This window comes from Rhinolophus sinicus, chromosome 5 (genome assembly GCF_057876585.1).
Source record: "Rhinolophus sinicus isolate RSI-liver-muscle chromosome 5, RSI-T2T, whole genome shotgun sequence".
Lineage (NCBI taxonomy): Eukaryota > Metazoa > Chordata > Mammalia > Chiroptera > Rhinolophidae > Rhinolophus > Rhinolophus sinicus.
Genome location: NC_142505.1, coordinates 34295861 through 34316034, shown reverse-complemented (window position 1 = coordinate 34316034; position 20174 = coordinate 34295861). Strand labels below are relative to the sequence as shown.

The window sequence follows — 20174 nt, the reverse complement described above, 5'->3', positions numbered from 1 at the left end:
GAGTATTGGGTTTGAACTTCATCTCTGCCACTTACAAGCTTAGATGACCTTAGGCAAGATATGTAATACCTTTGAACTTCAACTTCCTATAAAATTGAGCAAATGAAACCTACTTTGCTAGGTTATTATTGAAATCAGAAAAACATTTGTTCATGAATTTACACAGTAAATATTCACTGAGAGCCTACTATGTTCCAGACACTGTGAATGGCCAATCAGAGCAGAACCTACACACAAATGGTTCCTGCTCCGGTCAAGTCTACACCCAGTGCATGTAATCAAATAAGGGAATTTCAGATAATCACAAGTGCTACATGTGATAAAGCATGACAATATGGTAAGGAGCAGCAGGGGGTGTTGTTTAACTAAGGTGGGCTGGAAGGCCTCTCTTCGAAGCTGACATTTAGTGAAACCTGACTGATGAGAAGGAAACAGTTCTGGGAAGCCCTGAGGAAAACCATGCCAGGAAAAGGGAACAGCAACTGCTAAGGCCCTGAGGTGGGAATAAGTGTGTTCTGTGAAAGGGCCCGGAAGGTCGGTGCAGCCTGAAGAGCATTGAGGAAGAGAAGGCAAGGTTGCAGAGGGGAGCAAAGCTCAGAGCACGTGGGGACCTGAGGGCCATGGGGGTTTTATATTAAGTGTAATGAGACGGCACTGGGAGGGAGGTTTCCAGTTGGAGACAGCTGACTTAGAATGGGTGATAAGGAACCCGGAAGCTGCGATGTCTATTGATTAGGAGGCAAAAGATGACGGGGGGCTAGGTGAGGTGGAGGGAAGTGGACACATCCAGGAGGCGCTTTGGAAGAAGAGCCAGCAGGGACTGTGGGCAGACTGGATGAGGGTCACGAGGGAACGGGAGGGATTAAAGGTGAGCCAGGTACATCAAACGCCATTTACTGTGATGCAAAGACTAGCAAGGAGCAGCTCCGTTTAGGCAGCCATGGCTGAGGAGAAGCCTGTCAGACATCCCAGTGGAAAGATCCAGGGACAAAGCGGAAGTTATGTGTTTGCAGGAAGTACTCTACTTCCTGGGCTGAAAGTAAGTCTGGGGGTCATCAATGCCCAGATATTTCAAGTGCCACGATTGGTTGAGATTTCCTGGGAGCCCTGGAATATGAAGTGCAGTACACTCCAGAAAATAAAAGCAATAAACAATGATGAACATAAATAATGAATATGGTGAGGTGGTGGGCCCACAGCCACACATTTGCCCTGGCAACTGAATCCACTTTGAACAAAGGACTCTGAGCACTCCAGAGGTTAGCCCCTCCCCCATCACCCCAGTGCCAGTGTCTGGGGACCTCAGGTACTGAACTCCTCGCTCCCTCATCCCAGACAATCCCCCAGCCCAGAAAATTCACCAAATGAACTCATTTGTTGCTCAGATTGTGCAAGGTACCATACCTGCCTAGACCTAGGGGCGCATGTGTATAACAGCAAGCAAGAGGCAGTGTTATAAATAAGTGATGGTTTCCTTGTTGGGCCCCGACCTGTAGTTATCACGCAGCTCTGCTCATACCCTGAGCTGCAGCTGGTTTAAAATGTCATTATCTGATATTGTTTTAGTAAGTAGGTATTCCCATGGCCTCCACTTTTCTAATCTCTGCTTCATTATTAAGCTGAGGACTTTCTCACCATGCAGTAACCCACGGTGAAGGGTCATAGGCCACCCATGCCAGGGGCAGGAAGGGCCTGAGCTAGTGGAGAGGCAGCAGCCGGCCTGTGTGTGAACCAAGCTCAGGGTAGGAGGAAAAGACGGAGCTCCAGGACCCTGTTCTGCCACTCTTAGGCCAAATAAACAAGACAAATCGCTTAACATCTGTGAGTACCAGTTTCCCTGGCTGAAAACCAGGGAGATGTGGCTAAGCAGGAGCTGGTACTTACTGAGTACGTACTCTGTACTGGGAACTTGGTGATTCTCTTCCTTTCATCTTCACAGCTGTCTGTGAGGTAGGTATCCTTGTTCCCATTTGATTAAGGAGGCTCCTGAGATCTGCTCTGCAGAGGGCTGGGGTTTTCTGAGGCTGGGCTCTCCTAGTACATCACAGCTGATGTCAAGTAGTCCCTGGGCCATTAAATGGTGCCAGCCTCGGCCCAAGATGTTGAATCCAGTGGGATTCAAAAGTCGCCGCTCCTGCCTGGGTCCTTGGCCAAAGGGGTCAATGCCCTTCTGGCTTTCCCGGGTGGGCAGCCTCTTCTAAATATATTGCTCAGGTGACCCGAAGGGAATATGCCTGTGTGTGAGCTAGGGCTAACCCTGCTTTGCTCTGACACCTGGCGCCAGGGGCTGGCATCCTCTTCTCTTTCCCACACACAGCCTCATGGATTGAGAATAGGCAGGTGGAGGCTACACGTTTTTGATATCCCCACCCTGCACACATGAGCTCTGCCTGGGTATCTTCCTGGCTCAGCTAAGATGCCCACAGATTCTGCCCATCATTCCAGGAGCCCCCCTTCTCTCTTACCCATCCCATACAGAGCCAGTTCACTCTCTCAAGATCTGTAACTGCGCATACGTGCTGGTCATCTGAGAGCAAGTATAGGCAGTGGAAATGCTCTTTGATGACCTTATCTGGTTTGCCTGCTTTTCCTACTTTTTACATTCACTCTGCCAAATGCATAGGCCCAATGCCCACAACGCTGTGACAGCTCAGGGAGACCCTTGCACTTTTGCCCCATGAGTTAAAAAGAATGCTTACCAGAGTCTGCAGTGTTTGTCCCTATACCTGTTTGCCAGTTGTATTTGTTATTATAAATACTTAATTTAATGAAATAGTAATAAACCAACGAATCATGACTGTGAAGTGAAAGAGCTGTTGCTTCTATGACACTAAGTTGAATGCTTTAAAAAGACACAACAAATGCAAGTTGCTAAAAAATTGCTCACTTTTTTGACAGGATAAGACAAAGATAAAATATCAGAAACAAAATATCACTAAAAATCTAGCAGATTTTGCACTCAAACTACTTTAGAATTTTAAAGTTTGTGCTTCATTAAAAGAAAGCAGAGGTAGACTTTGTAGAGGATACGTTTCAGATGGCGAGAGGGTGTGGCCTCCAAGTGCTCAGCCGACCTCAGCGAGTGGTTCAGGCTCAGGCCCACGCTCAGCCCTTCCAGGGTCCATCCAAGGAGTGTAGGAACAAAGACACTTGCTATTATCTCCCACTGAATTCATCTTTAAAGGCTGCAGTGCCAGGAACTGCCCACAGCCATGTTGATGAGGTCATGCTCTCATCACAGAGAGTCCATGAGAATGGCGTCAACCCAGAGGGAGTGGCCAATGAGGGAGAGAGAGAAACCAGATCCATAGCACTGTTTGACCTTCCTGGTCCACTGGGAAAGTCAATACATTTTCTGTTTGCTTAAGCCACGTTAAGATGGGTTTTCAATCATCTGCCTAGCTTTTTCTCCTCTAAGAACTCTCTTCCAGCCCTAATTTTTTAGACAATTTCTCTTTCTCTTCCACCATCAAAGCTAATACTATGTAACACATCTAATCCTTCCAAGAGTGCTGTGAAATAAGTACCACTGTGAGGAAACTGAGGCATGGCGATGTTAAGTGATTTGCTCAAGGCTATGCAACTTGTGAGAGGCAGAGGTAGAATTTGAACTCACCTAATCATCCCCCTGGTGAGAGCTCATCAAAGCCTGGAGGCCCATGGCCTCAAATGTACCAAGTGGCTGCTCAGTGGCACATGACAGCAGCGGGTATAGCATGATAGCAGGCCTGCTCTATGGATTCATTATTTTCCCACCAGGTCCCACATTGTGCCTTACACAAACATCTATTATTGAATAGGCCATAGGTATATCACATCTAACTGTTTCCCACTCCATTTTTTCCACTATTTTGCAAACAACTTGAAGGCAAGAATGTGTTTGATGACGTTTTGTATCCCAAGAAGCTGACCCATAGTAGGTGCTCAATAAATGTCTACTGAACGCAACTGTGCCATTCAGGCCCGTACTCCGTATCTCACTTCTCAAACCTTCCAAAATACCTTCTCCCTTCAAAGACCAGCTTCTCTATGGATTCTCCCTCTGATGTCCAGAGGTTAAGACTACCTTTCCCCTGGCATCAACCCTGCGCTTCCTCTCCCCCGTCTCATTCTCTGCATCCATTTCCCTTCTTGGTAAAACATAAGAACATCTGTATTCCTTGTAACCTTCACCACACAGTACAGCTGCAGCACCCAGGAGCCAGTTGATTTTCTCCAAAGCACTCTGCCAGTCATGAGTGGGCAGTGGCGCCTTTGCATATAGCCTTAGGGTCCAAACAGCTGAGCTTCACACAGGAGTGATTAATGGAGGCACGACGGTAAAAAGTCTCCTCTTAGACATGCTTTTTAAGTTATAATATAACTTTGTTAAAACAGTCAAGCCAGAGAGCCTAAGCACCATCAATCATGTCCCCATTTAAAAATCTGATATATAATTTAAGATCAAGAGGCAAAGAGAGATCAGCACTTAAGCACAATTTGGTATCTTTGCATTAAACCTTAACTCGTCAGTCCGTGACTCATTGAACCCTAGTCTTCTCCCCTGGCTGCAGCGGAACCCTCCTTCCAATCTCCCTGAACTTTATATTTAGAGATGAAGTCCTCTGGCTACACCCTCTGCTACTTCCGATCCTCCTCCAATTCCCTCAACTCCTTGTCCACTGTGGGCTGGAGGGACTGTCGGTGCCACTGCCCATGGGAAGGGGACACCGACATGCCCTGCCCACAACATTTCCCTCAGAAGCCCTGGCAGACCAGTCTACTCTCCACTCAACCTTATCTCAGCACTCTCGGCATAGGATCCAATGGGAAGCGACGTGGTACCAAACTCCCCAATTGAGCAGTCCCCAAGATAGCTTTGGTCTTGGGTCACCTACTTTTTCTATACTCCCTCTTAAACGATTTCATTCATTCCTTCATGTGAGTGAGTCACCACCATCTTTTGCTTCTCCGATTTTTAGAACAAAATCTTGAACTGAGTTCCAAGTTTGAGATTAACTACCAGGGCAAGAAAATTGGGGCCAAAGGACATGGAGAGTGGGATTCTCCATTCCCATCACCACGTCTAATTTGAATATCCAATCCTGAACTAATTGAGCATCTTTTCTCCAAGATGTCCCAACACCAGCTGGCATTATGTCTTCTTACCTCTGCTATTGAGTCAGCTTCTGAATCCTGTTGTTTCCTCCTCACAAAGGTCACTAGTACCTCTTACTCCCTTTCACCTGCCTGCTTCTCCCAGCCCAGGCCCTCGGGCTGCTCATGGGTCGTGCTGCCAGCAGCTTCCTACCTGGCCCCTGCCCAGCTCCTGCTCATTCCATTCCATCTGCTCAGCACTTCCTGATCAATTTCGCAGGGCCCCACTGACTGAGATCACACCATTCTCTTTACGGACCACTGTCTACCACTGATTCTGGTATCGGAGCAGTGGGGTGTTGGCTAAAACATAGGCAGAAAAATGACAGGGAGAGTAAAATCCTCCCCTGCCAACATAAATAAATAAATAAATACACAACTTGGAAAGACATCAACACATGGTGTTTTCAGAGGGAGACGAAAGATCTCCGTCCAGCTAGGATCAACTATAACTGGATTAAAGGTATTCATAAGGCTAATGAAGGACTGTGCCCCACAGGGGGACTGGCCACACCCAGAGAATAAAAGGAAACTTCTCAGAGGCAATTAAGCCATGACCCTCCCAGCATTACCCACCCCCACCCCAATACATACACATATACATGTCCCATTCTCAGTGAAAGGGATCAGCCTCCAGGTAGCCAATGATACATCAGGGCTGGTGTTCCATAGCCCCGGAATGCCCTGTGTAGCTCAGATTCCTACCTGCCGAAGGCTTTCTGATGCTGGTTTTCTACCCTTACGGAGTTGCCCGAGGGAGAAGGTATACTGGCCAGAGAGCCTGGGTCTGCTCCCCTTGGCAGTTGTGTCCTCAGGGTAAGGAACAGATGGGGACGAGTCCATAAATGTGTGTCTGGGAACCTGGCGTGTAGGATGCTACCCTGGAGAGATGGATCTGTCCTCCATGTGCTGATGAAAACAAATTTCCAAGCTCCCATGGTGATGGAGTGCCGAGATAAGTGTGGCCCTGTGACGCCCTAACTGAATATCCTGCCAGCGGCGCTGGGATCCCGGTTGGCACTAGAAACCTGAAATCAAATTAGCATGGGCTTTGGAGTGAACAAACGAGGTCACACCTCTATCCTTAGCTCCAACTCCCCCCACCCCAGCAGTAGCCAACCCATTAAGACACCTGCCCAGGTGAGCCTAGGATCCTAAGAACCTCACAGAACTTGACCATCAAGCTGGGCAGCAGGCAACAACAAGTCCTGGGTGTGCGAGAGGTGGTCCCTGCCTGTGGGCAGCTTTCCTCAGTCCCGGGCCTTCTGCAGCCCTGCCTTGGGAAGTAAAAAGGCCCACTTGCACTTGGTCCAGCCTCCAGCACTATTGAGTGATGCTTTTTTTTTTTTTTTTGGCCACATGCAATTACATTGAAAATTTAAAGCTCTGAAAAGTTACATTTCTAACCCATTCTCACGACACCATCCACACATACCTAGACAGATAAAAGGATAAAGGAGGGAGACAGAGGCATTCTCCAGTTGCTGGTCCACACTGCCCCAGCCTCTTTTCACTGTCTGGGGCTAGTCTTGCCTGGGACTCACAGGTGAGGACAGAGGCAGGCGGCCTCTGTTTACCCTCCTCTAGGGCATGGGGCTGCTCTTGGTTCTGCCTTAGCTCAGCATGACCCCATTCCTGTCCCATAAACCACCCCAGAGAGTCCTTATTTTGAACAGGTTCTAGTGAGAAGTCACTTCCCACCCTTCTCCACGTAACTTCACTTCTTACCTCACCCTTCCTTTATGCATATATTATGTTGGACCATGTTGCCTTCTTTATTCAAAAGGTAACATATTAAATACTTTGTTTTGCATCTTACTTATTTGACTTAATGTATCTTGGCAATCTTTCCAATTCAGATTATTGAGAGCTTCCCGCCCTTTTTCTAAACAGCTGCAGAGTATCCTTCCATTGTGTAGATGTTCCACTGGATATGCAACCAATCCCAAATGATGGATATTGGGGTTGGTTCCAATCTTTTACTAGTATAAACAATAGAGCAAAGGATTATCTTGAACATCATTTTGCACAATTATATCTGTGAGATAAGTTCCTAGAAATGGAATGTCAGGTCAATGGGTGTATGTACTTATAAGTTTGACAGATATTGCCAAAAGGCCCTCATTAAGAATGTGCTAATTTACACTCCCACGAGTGATGCATGAGAGTTTCTGGATCAGCGATTCTTAATATTTTCCTTTAGATCAGTGTTTTCCAAAGTGCAGGTTGTGACTCATTACTGGGTCATGAAATCAGTTTTGTTGGTTGCAATCAGTATTTTTTTTAATGAATAGAATAGGATAGCTTATAATAGAATCAAGAAAAAACAGTAAATATCACATTGATTTGCATGTAGAAAGGGTAAGTATTGGCGGCGGAACTTTTGTATCACAGATAGATACAGAGATAGAGATATACAAAGGTAAATATATATAGATAAAAACATAGATATAGATATACCCCAAACACACATAAACACACACTCACAGATGTGTGAGACAAGGTGAAGATATGTAGTTTTTACTATAGGTCTTGCTCAAAAATTTTTGAAAGCAAGTCTTATATCTTGAATCTAGTCAAGAATCTGAGAAGAACTATAGAAATTTCCCCGAAGAGTCACCAACACACATCGCAGCTCATCTCTCTGACTCTCGGAGACCCACGCGGGGACGCCAGGTCGGCAGCCTGCCCAGGTCAATGGCTGTGAGCCAGTGGAGGTGTAAGGGTTGTCTTCACTCCCCCTCTGGCCCGCCTGGCTGGCAGGGAGTGGGCATTCCATAAACATCTGCTGTGCCAAAGAAAGAGCACCAACCATGTCTCCTCCTGACATATTACCTACACGTGCCTTCTACTGCTCCCTCTTTTTCCCAGCCACTGTGAGACTGTCCCCAACCTGCTGCCTGGTTCTTATGAAAAGCAAGCAGGAATAGTTTTCAGAGAGATAAACTAATTATTTCTCTCCTTGGAGTCACTGATTACTTTTTTTACTCTGAGCCTGTATCTCCCTAGAGAAATAGAACCCACAGAGAAAGATTGGGGTGGGGAAGAGGAGGGAGGGAGAAAGGGCAAACTAGAATGAGAGGGACCATCAGTTGGTCTGGAGCCAAGGTTTAGGAAAGGCCAAGGGAAGAAAGGCAGCAGGGACATGCCAGGACAGGAGCCTGTGTGTGCACAGGTATCCAAACAAACAGAGGAAAGGTGAGCCAGGGGGAGCTCAAGGAAAGGAACAGTCCGCTTGGCTTTTGAAGTAAAGAATCTTTCCAAGCAGCTGGGAACCGGGGCCCAGGTCTCTGGGAGCCTCTCCTGACACTGGGGTTGCTGAGCACATCTCAGAATCCACAGAACAGGGGATTCAAAGAAAGGAGGTGAACTGAGCTTCACACCAAAGCAACGAACTTCAGGGGGTCCAAAACAAGGGCAGGGGTAGGCGAATGAATAAGCATGAAAAGGCCCAGTGCTGGAGCACAGGGTACAGCCACCATCTCTGCTGCTCTTGAGAAGAACAGAGGACAGAATGCACCACTCTCCTGAAAGCATTTGCCAGGGAGACAGCCGTCATCCTGACACCAGCTGAGACACTTAACCACGACACTGTCCCCAAGTCCCGCTGCCCCACCACCCATCCCCTCAGTGAAACTAATGTGGCTGTGAGATCATGCAACCATGTAGCCCACTTTTATTATCTGCTGTCACTCCCTGGGGGCAGGGGCCTGGGGCGCAGGGACACAGTCTGGGGCGGAATGCTGGACACTCAGAACTTCAACCAGGCAGGCCTGTCTTTCCTGGTCTCTGCTTTCTATGTGAAGCTGAGTAAGAAGGTAACAGCATTAGAAAGAAGGAACGATGTTTGGCAGGGGAGGCCACAGCTGGTCTTCTACTTCCAGGCTCTGAGGTGAAACAGCAAATTGGAAATGTGGAGTTTCTTTCCCAAGCTGGCTCCAGGAACCCTGGAATAATCACTACTACTCCCCAGAAGCAAGTCTAGTAAAAGACTGTTAAGTCTTTAAAAACCCAACACCAATATTGATTCTCCTTTTACCTAATTTCTTCCTCCTTTTGTTCCTGGTAGAGCTTGTTGCCACTTAAGAGCATCAGGTTGAAAAGACGAGCACACATAAGGTTATTGATTTTCTCCTAAGAACTCGCCTGCTCCAGAAGTGAGCTCACATCTAGTAGGTGGGGGCCTGGGTTGTGGCCTGGCGACCCCAGCCCCTGCAGGTAGGGCGTGCTGGACAGAGATTGCAGGGGCTCTTTCATACACGGACACTTTGTTCCTGTCAAAACAGAGCTCTTCCTTAGAAGAGTGAAATACAAAATTCTTACAGTTTAAGAGTTGATGAGTAAGCACAAAAATTAGTGGATGATAAAGAGATAAGTAAAGGTCAATTACTAACCTTAAAACACACACCACCTACTACACAGGAAAAATATAACTTGATACTATTTATTAACCTATGCCCTAATGTCTACGAAGGTACTGAGATGGTTCTGGACATAAGTAATTGCAAGATGCTGTGAAACAGGCCAATTCAGACGAACAGACAGAGTTAGAGGAGCAGCAAGAAGACGCATCTAACTGGGCCGAAGGGAGGAGCTGGCCCAGGACAGCTTTAAAGACGCATCTTACTACTTTCGGTAATTTACTAGTTAGCTGGGAGACTGGAGAGTCTGAACAGAGGGCCTTTGCAGAGACCCCTGGAGCAAAGCCACACACACAGCACCAAGGGCAGGCCCACATCCCATACGAAGGGGAAGGAAAGCAGCACTCACAAACGCCCCTGTGATTTTGAGTCAAGGAGACTCTCAGGTGTGGTGTATGCGAAGCCCCCTGAGTGACCTGCAGCCCTTCCTACTCCGAGCCCCACAGGACAGCTTCTGCCTGTTCTACCTGCAGCGAGCACCAGCTGTGAGCCCCTTTGCATCCAGGAGGAGGAGCAAGAAGGTCACCAACTGTGCCAGGGGGCTGAAGGCCTCAGCAAGAAGGATTTCCTGTTCTCAGGGCCCAAAGCCAGCCTTTGGTTTCTTGATCTCCAAACCCCACACAGCCAGAGCAGCATGTCCAGCTGGTTCCCCAGCCGCCCTGACACCAAGGCTGGTGCTTCCCGGCTACCAGGCCTTATTTGCTAATGCTTGTTGGGAGCACTTTAATTAGTGCTTTATTTTAATTGATGATATGTTTTGATGAGTGTTTCAATGTAATTAAAGTTTTATTCTAATTGGGTATCTTTTTCTTTTGATCTCACAAGATCCCAACAAAAGAAAGAACAATAGCTTCTCCAGAAAAATAAATCCATAACCAAACAAGCCAGTATCCCTGGGGGAAGAACTGAGGTTAAGAGGGGTGTAAGTTGTTTTAGGACTCCTTGGTCCAAAGATGTCAGAGGTATGTACCCCATGGATGTCCTTAGTCTATCTCCTACACACCTCTGACATCTTTGGGACCAACTCACACTCTTCTACCTCTCTCCCTGCGGCCCCTCACCTCCAAACCTACCCCAGCTACTCCTTCCCCAGAGAGCTAGGTGCTTCTCCCAGACACCAGCCCCAGTACTAGACGCCCAGGTGGTTTTGTCCATGAGCCCCACTGCCCATTTTCAACAGCTATAAAAAAATGTTCAGAAATAATCCACTCTTCAGAGATTACCAAAAGAAAAAAAAAAGAAGAAAAAAAGCTAAATATACAATATATTTATTCCCAGTTTCACAAAATGGGGGAACAGTTAAATATTATACAGCTACTTGATAAACTATGGCAAAGCCATCAAAACATTAAAGTTACAGAGATCATGCAAAACTAGTAAATTTGTATGCATCTGGACACAGACTGGAAGAGGAATCATCAAAAAATGAACTTGGTGGTTTTGCAATAGAAATCATTATTTTAAAAAGGGGAAAGTGTGCAAATAATGCATGTTAATGGAATGAATGGGTGCTCCTGGCTGGGAAGTTCAAAGTCCTAACGGTGCAGCTGGCAGCTCTGTGGGAACACAAGTTAGTGTCCCAAGACTCAGACAAGGGATACTGTGAAACCTGTGACTGGCCACTGCAGGCTCCAGCAGAAGGCTCAGTGTGGTCTCAGCCAGGGGGTTGGGGTATCAGTCTTTACAGAGCGGCACCCTGGGACAGGCCCCCTAGAGATCTCAAGTATGGGACCCGTGGAGCCAGATTAGGCGCAGACCTGCCACATATCGTGATCAGAATGGCCCAGAACAGGCTGGAAACCTCCCACCACTCCCCAAGTTAACTTTTAGCAGAATGCTTGGGGTGGAGAGTGTTGCCCAAGGCAAGTGTCTCTTATGCCTCCTGGTTACCACCACTCTGAGGCTGTGCTTGAGATTTTTCTCTGCTGGTTGGCAACCAACCATTGTTTGATTAAAACCCAGTGAGACCTAAGGAGGAACAATTAGAGAGGGAGGGAGGAGAGAAGCTATTACACCATGTGTCCCTGGATCAGAACCTAAAACACTTCAGTAAAAGACACTGATGAGAAGAGGGGCATGAGAAAGAAACCGAGAGAGGTGCAGGCTGTTTTCCTGCCCCTCAGAAGCACATGGGAAAAGAAAGCCCTCAAAACTGCTCTGAATTCCTCCTCTACTTCCTTGATGGTCTCAGTTCTTGAGGCCATGAAGATAGGGAAGACATGGTATAAGCAGCTAAGCCCACACGTGGCTGTGAAACAGAATGTGCTGGAACACAGCCAAGGATTCCTGCTCATCCTATAGGGGCCCAGTGTTGTCAATAGGTGGCTCCAAGGGACCTGCCAGGGAGGGCAGGCTGGGCTTTGGGGACCCTTGGGGGAGATGTCCTGGCTGGAGACTCTGGCTGGCTGGTCCTGGCAACAGCTCTGTCACTGACTCTGTGATCACTTCCTCTCCTTGCTGCCTCAGTTTCCTCAGCAGTCAGACAAGCTCTCCTTCTAAATCGAGAGTCTATTATTTCATGTTGTTATTTCTAGCAGCACTTAGACAGCAGAGCTTTCCTATGTCCCATTCTGGAAGTGATTTGGGGGTCAGGTTACATAAGCTCCAGGCTCCTTAATTCATGCTGGGACTGTTCCGTGGACTGCTGATGGGAACAGACTTTAAATCATCCCTTGCCATGTGGAGTGCAAACACAGCATCACTTGCGTGCCTAACAACGCCAGCCATCAATGAAACTCCATATTTAGCAGATGTTCAGCAGTAATTACCTGGACATCAGATATGTTCTGCCTGCTTAATTAGTCGGCTATGGTAGCCCCAGATGCCCTCCCACGCGCCTCTCTGAGTGCTCACATAAACACACTCAAGGCATCTCCCTTGATTCTGACCAGTTAGGAAATCAAATGAGTACTTGGGATGGCACGAGGACAGGCTATTGGGGAACCCAAGCAAGGAGTACATAGCACTCCAACCTACAGTGATATCCTGGAGATGACAGTGATAGTGACGATGTTGATGGGAACACATTGCTTGCTGTCAATAGCAAGAGAAAGTTGCCATCCTGAAGCAGTCCTGCAAAAGTTAGGTGGGGGGATGGCATGAGCTAAGGCCCCTGGATGGCTTCCAGAAAGCCTGCTGAAGAGGTATTATCTTTCATGAAATCGCCTCAGATCAGGCCAAACCCATAACTGTGTTAACAGAAGGGCTGAGTCCTGCTAACCACATTCACAAAGAGTGATGTAAAACCAGGATGCCGATGCATTGCTTTCGGATGAAATTAGTACCTATCCAAGTAGCCAGAATACCTGTGTGGGCTTCTTTCCCTATAGACTGGCAGCACGGAGAGTCACATTATCCAATAGGTACAGGGGAACTGATGATAGAATTTTAATACTCAGTTGCATCAAATTCCAGCAGGCTCTGCCTTCATCTCCATCCTGGGGATGCATTAGGTATCCCGGCTGGACAAGTGATTGGGGTGGGACAGGTGCATAGCGCCGGGACAGACTTTGTTTCTGTTTTCTGTTTGTTTTTGCGACCATCCCCATTGTCATAATGCCCATCAGGCCCAGCTTCCTTGCCCTCTGCTTGGGGACACATGCCAAGCTAGCATGCAAACAGAGGTAGCGACTGAGTGACTCAGAAACCAGTTTTGACCCTGGGGTCACCATCCTCAGCTGGTCAGTGGCCATTACATGGCCTGGTGAGAAAAGGTGAACCTCGCCAACCAGAATGCCTCTGTAAGGAGAATGATGCCAGACCTGCCAGGAGGAGGCAGCTAGGAGGAGCCGAGGCTGTATAGAAAGATGTGAGGCAGGTCTGGACAAGCTGGAAGGAAGCAGGAACTCAGAGGGAGGGAAAAGATACTGAGAGAAGAGGGAGCACATATGCCAGCGGGAGCAGACAGAATGGGGACAGGCACTAGGAAACTCTGAGATATATGCTGGCGGGGGGGCAGCCCTGCTCTCCCAGGAGCCCCCCTGGTGGAGCGTACCACCCCCTCACCCCCACCACCCCCTCCGAGGCTAGCTCATTCAGCTTCCCCTGGTCTCTTGGCATCGGGAGCTTACTACAACGCCCCGTCCCTCATTCGGGAGGGTGTCAATTCCCACAACTAAAAGAACCTGACTAAACGCTACCTCCTCTTTAAATGATGCATTCCTTCTTTAGATGCATTTTTGCAACAGCAATTCACACGGTTCAGTGAGACGTGCAAAAAGCACAACCTGCCTCCTTTTTGCTTTTCAACCTTCCTCATTATCTAAAATAGTGCCGTCCAACAGAAAGATAATGCAAGTCACATATGTCATTTAAAACTTTTCAGTCGCCTTATTAAAAGTGAAGAAGGGTAAAAGTAATTTTAATAAATGATTTTACTTCCCTCAACATGTCCAAAATATTACCATTTAAATATGTAACCAACATGACAATTATTGATTTTTCAGATTAATTCTTCAAAATCTAAGGTATATTTCATACTTACAGCACCTCTTAGGTAGGACTAAGTCACATTGCAACTGCTCAGTAGCCACATGTGGCTAGTAGCTACCGTACTGGATAAAACAGGTCTAAACTTTGATGTCTTGTCTTGCTCATCAGCCCCCACTGCTGTTGATGGCACACAAAAATAAATTGCAAAGTTAAAGAAAACTCTGTTTCTCCCACTTAAAAGCTCTTTTCAGATATACTCTGGCCCATGTACCCTCCCTCCCCCAAGCCCGAGAGGGAGTGGGGTGCAGGGAAGCTGAGCTATCCTCATGGGGGTGTGGTGCCATGAAAGGTGGTTGTCTGCGCATGTCCCCACCCACCCTGAGTACTCAGCCTGCCCTCTGAGGGGAGGCTGAATTGCCTGACTCATCATGCTCATGGAACAGTGGGGGCCCTGGGTGCAGGGACAGGGCCACTCCGCTGTTCTCTCCACACACCCACTCCCCCAAACCTGTCTAGGGGTCTCCAAGCCCATAGCACCCCACAACCTACCCCCACACCAAAGTGGGTTCCACCCTTGCCTTCCTCTCTTGCTTTTTGCCTTCCTCTAGGAACCAAGGGCGTTCTTTTTTGTAGTCCTGAGTGGGCCCTGGAGCCTTGGTGGGTAAGGCCGCCGTCTATAGTCGGGCCACTCAACTTTGGATCTTGACTCCAATCATTCGTTGCTACATGACCTTGAATACATCACTTGACTCCTCTCTTCCTCTATGTCATCACCTGCAAAATGGGTATAATCCTAATACTACCATCTCAGAGTTGCTTTGTGAATCGAATGATGAACACACATAAAACACTCAGAAGAGCGACTGGTACCAGGTCAGAGCTCAATAGCATGAGCTATTCTGGTGGATATACTACTGCTCTGCAGTATATCCACCACCACCCCCACTATCACTGGTAGAAAGGCTACAGGGAAATAAACCAGCCCACAGATACAGAAAAAGGTATTAGGAGCTACTTCTAAACTATCATCCCCATTACACTCAGCACACTCAATCAGGTGACAGCCCATCTATAACCAAGGGTCGTCTTGTTGCTTTCAAGTGACTTCTGACCTCTTTGCTCAGATGAGTGGTAGGTCGCTCAGAGGGTGCACATTACCCCTATTTCTAAATACTCTTAGTTGTCCCAGTGTGCTGTCTCCAACAGGTAAGCATCTTCCAGTATGACTGTGGGATCCAATGGGCACCCTGAACTTCCTCCAATGTGTTCAAAATGTCCTCAAGGACCTGAGGCAACCTCTCCAGGGCAAGTACACCCCAGAGGCAACTCTCTCTCAGCCCAGGCCGGGACCTCTGGCTTCTGGGAGCCCCTGTGGGCCCTTCTCTAGATTGTGCTGTCGGCCTTGCCTCACCCTGGCTTCCAAAGCTTCCCTGGAAGTCCCTGCCTTAAAGCTGACATTTTATTTTATTTACAACCCAGCCTATTTGAGAAGATGTAAGATGGCTTACCAGGAGTATGTAAAATACTGTAAGATATAGAAGGAACAAAGCAAAAAATATATGTGCTATTGTTAAAGTTACCGTCCACTGTGTGTAATGTGGTGAGAATGTGGTGTGAAGACTGTGCACAGGTGTGTCCATGTCCGTGCACACCTGAGTGCTGGCCGCTCACACATGTAGGAAACAGATAGGCAAGTGGATCACAAAATGTACCAGATTGCCACAAGGAGGGGGTGGGCATTAGAGTTGACTTAGTTTTCTTTACACTTTTTTTTATATTTTCTTAACATTTGCAGAGCACCTATATTTGTTTTATAATACAAAAAAAAAAAAAAAAGGCAATAAAAAAATCTCTGAAGAAAAACAGGTGAGAAAGGAAAAGCCAAAGCAAGAGTAAAGACATAAACTGGAGCTCACAGTGAGGCAAAAACAACTCTTTTATGGCCAAGCGACACAGTTGGAGTGGGATTTTCTAACAGTGGATGCATGAGGAAAAGCTGATCAGTTACACGGGTCACGGGGTCCATAGGACATAAACACAATGAGTGCTCAGAAAAGCCCGGCTGTTGTTGATATGGAAGACTGAAGCAAATGCCGCCCCTGGGACCCCACAGAGGACACCATGTCATGCAATGACTGCTGCCAACGACACCTCACAATAAACACCACTGGGAGTTGCACAGGGCTGTTCTTCTAAAGCCCCTCAGTGCAGGATGACGACCTCTCGCCAAAGTGCAGTGCGTGCTAAAAGCAATTCCTCGAGGAGTGGATCTGACTTAATCCAGAGGGAGATGTTAAAGGATCAAGCAAGGACACAGACCACCTTTCAGGGAACGTCCTCCTTCAGCATGGCTCCTCCCAAGCTCAGCTCAGCTCCGTGTCCCAGGTCACCAGGCAGAATGCCTCTGCCCCCAACAGGCTGCAGGCACTGACTCATCAGGACGTTTATTCATTCCACACACATTCACTGAGTACCTACTGGGCACTCCTGTTACACAGTTCCTCCCAATAATCCCAGATCCATCATAACACCCAGAGCCCCAAGCCAGCCTCACCCAGCATCGTCTTGGGGCTTGCAGCCAGACAAACATCACTTTTCTGCATGGGTGCCCAGGGTTAATCCCCATGGCAGGAAAGGAACATGTGTGCCTGCTTGCAGACCAATAGGATTAACAGCGGGTATTAGCTGGCTGAAGCAAAGGATTCTGAGGCTGAGTGTGGCTCATCGGAAAGACTCCGTGATGGATGGACTCTGGGTCCTGGTTGAGGAGAATGCGCTTTGCAGAGATGTGATGTCACTCCTCTATGGAACCCATTTCTCATATTTTCCACTCCTACTGTAGCTCTGGGTAGGGGGACTAGGGGTAGGGCAAAGCCTTTTCTCCCCCGCCCCAAACCTTCTCCTGTCTCCACCTCACTGAGAAGAGGCCAAGAATACTGCTGGGCCATCGTGCTTCTGATGGGGGAGCCACCATCTGTATACCCACGGCTACCAACTTTCCATCGACCCAACCACAGACCTTTCCTCCAAGCCCCAGATCCACACACCCAATCTGCTTCTCAATATTCACTTGAAGTCTCATGGGCATCTCCAAGTCAGCATATTTGAGTCCCCCAAATATCGGAGTTGTCTATTTCCCATTTCAACAAGTGGCACCACCATCCACTGACTGTAAAAGCCAGAAACCTGGACGCCATCTTTGAGGACTCCCTCTTCCCGATTCACCCCATCACTAAAATCTGTTGATTTTATCCCTAAAACAAGTCTGCCATTTCTTTCTATTTCCAGGTCTATTGTGAGAGGTTACCCAAAACCACCACATGAATTGGGGGAGTCCTCAGGGGCACCCGCGGTCTCCTCTGGCTTTCTTCAGGCTGACCCACAGAGGGTGGGGGCCAGAAGTCATACAGAGGCAGAAACACACACCACCTCTCCAAGTCCTGCGATGTGCTTCCCTCCTCTCTTCCTCTGACAACACCATCTGCTAGTAAGCATTTCCCTTGTTCTTTCTCCTCCCTTTTCTTCTCTCACCTGTTTTAATCTTCTAGTCTGTTTCTTTCTCTTCTACTCCTTGGCCTTATCTATGTCTTTTCTCTTCTTTCTCTCTGCCCCGCCCTCAGCTGTATTCTCTTCCTCTTCTTCAGATACGACAGTCATAGAAACTCAGAGTGGACAGTGACCTCACTTGCCCTCCCGGCTTTCTAGATGAGGAACGTAAGGCTCAGAGTGTAAAGCCACTCACCTCCATTACCACAGCACTTGGCAGCAGGGTTAGCCCTGGGCATATCCCCAGCCCAGCCCAGAATTCCCCCCAACTCAGACCTCACTATTTCACTGATTTCCCTTGTCTCTGACCCTTAGCCCATGACTGCGGCCCTCTGCTGAAGACAAGGCTGGCCATTCTTCATACAGCACAAATCAATAATCAGGTCCCTTGGGCATATCTCTCTCTCTCTCTCTCTCTCTCTCTCTCTCTCTCTCTCTCTCTCTCTCTCTCTCTCCACATTTACCATACACATAGACACCTGAAGTCTCAGAAGAGAGTGATTTCACCCGCTCCAAATGTTACTTTTGGGGCTTGTCAAGACTTCAGTTCTCCTTCTGGGGAGGCTGATGCATTTTGTTGCCATTAGATGCACCTACAAAACTCTTCAAAATCTCATCACTCATCACAGTAAATCATCTCATCACACAGAAGATTTACTGAAATACCGTGAAGAAGGTGCCTGAAGGAGACACAGGGTGAGGGGAGGAAGGGGGGAGTCAGTGCCTGACCCTCTGCCCTTCTCTCCTGTAGCCCCATATGGTCTTGGCACAGGAGGGCTGCAGAAATCAAATCACACCTTCGGATCCCATCCAGATTTAACAGAGCCATCTGTGAAAACGCTGCTCGCCAGGGTGGGAGTGGCGGGGTGCACTGTGGCTACAGATTTAGGGTCAAGGCAGACTGCCAGAGGGGTGGGGCAGCTGAAAGAAAGGGACCGTTGAGGACAGTGGTGGGAGGTAGAGGCAGGCGGATGACACCAGATGGCAGGGCACTGTGGTGTTATGACCACTTAAAACAGATAGGTAAACACCCCCGAGGTGGGTTAAGTGCACAGCCAACTGCACGGGATGGGGCGGGGAACATAATCTGAACTTGGACAGACCATGTAGCCCTGCTGTGCTATTGAAAATCCACCTTTAAGCAGAGTTTGAGCAAAGAAGGAGGCATTGAGATCCAGACTCATCTTAAGGTCCACAGAAGCACATCAGGCCCCCAGACATGGCTCGGTTCTGAGCCTGCATGTAGATACAAAAAGGAAAAAAGACTATAATTTTTTTTTTTTCAGATTGCCAAGATTTTGTACCATTTTATGATTTTTCAGCCAACATAATTCATTAAACATGTAACCAAGGCGATTTAATATTTATACCTTCTCTTATAAGACTTAACATGTGAACTAACCTCAGATCCCGACAGGCAGTGAAGAGTGGCCACAGTGCCCATGGGCCAGGGCACTGAGAACAATGAGCATGGTTTTGCCCCCGTGATGAACTGGCAGTAGTCCAAGGAACAAGACTGCCGTAGCCAAGACGGCCCGAGGAAACCTTGTCATGCAAACCAATACACAGAGTTCAAGGTGTGCATCCACTAGGGAGCGGGGCCTGTGGTCAGGAAGAGGGGACTATAGAAGGAAGGGAACTTATAGAAGAAGGAGGAAGGGGAGGGATCAGAGAAAGTGGAGGGGGTGAGGAGGGAGAATGAGAGAGGGGAAGGGAAAAGAGATGAAGAGGAGGAAATAACCAGTGCAGAGGAGAGAGGAAGCACAGGGAAGGAAAGGGGCAGGGGGGAGAGACAGCTGAGCGTAGGGGGTTAGCACCAGGAGGAGAAGAGCCTGAAGGCGGAATACTAGGAACTCCCTTAGGGAAGGGGCTGTGAGGGTTGCACAGTGGAGACCCCAGAGGAGGCGCTCAAAAGGAGTCTCTCCAGAGACCTTCACCACCCCTAGAAACCTGTTGGGAGAAGATGGCATTGCATTAAGGAGCTGTGTGTGCGCTTGCTTGGTTGTCTCCATTCACCCTGGATCTTCCCTCCAGACAAGGGCTGCCCAGCCCTGGGGGGCCCCAGCCCTCCCCCCCTTTTCTCTTAGCTGGACCCAGCCAGACCCTGGAGGGACACAGAACCAGCACCTTTCCTCGCAAACACACTCGGACCTTCAGCCCAGGAGGAAACAGGACAATGGTCCAAAACAGAAAGAGGGAAGAAAAGCAGTTCCTGATTCAGGCCAGAAGGCCAAGACCCATCCTTCCATTGTGATGTAATTTCCCTTCCAGCTGCTTCTGCAGGGCTGTCCCCAAGGGGCAGGGGACAACCACCCCCCTGGCTCTGTACCAACGAGCCAGAGGATCTGCTGACCCCACTCCACAGGGAGGCACCTCCCTCATATCCACAAGGGCAGCCATGAGAGCTCCCTAGGGAACGGGGAGTGGGGTGGATTATGACCCCTATTTCCATTAGATGAGTCAAGAATCCCAGCCAGTGTGGACACAAGAATGCGGGCTGCTCCTCTTTGCTCAGGCACAATTCTCAAAGCCCTCTGGGGCCAGTGTGAGCTGCTGGCTCCAGGACTCCCAAGTCAGACCCAGGCTACAGCCCTCTCACCTCTGTGCCTAGGACACAGGCCTCTTCCTGCCCCACACTTC

The 20174-nt window shown here is 48.3% G+C and overlaps 1 protein-coding gene across 4 annotated transcripts in view; it reads right to left on the bottom strand.

Annotated features, from left to right (window-relative positions):
- Positions 1 to 20174, bottom strand: part of EPHB1 (EPH receptor B1) — a 418394-nt gene that overhangs the window by 341109 nt on the left and 57111 nt on the right. The gene's annotated exons all lie outside the window — the stretch shown is intronic.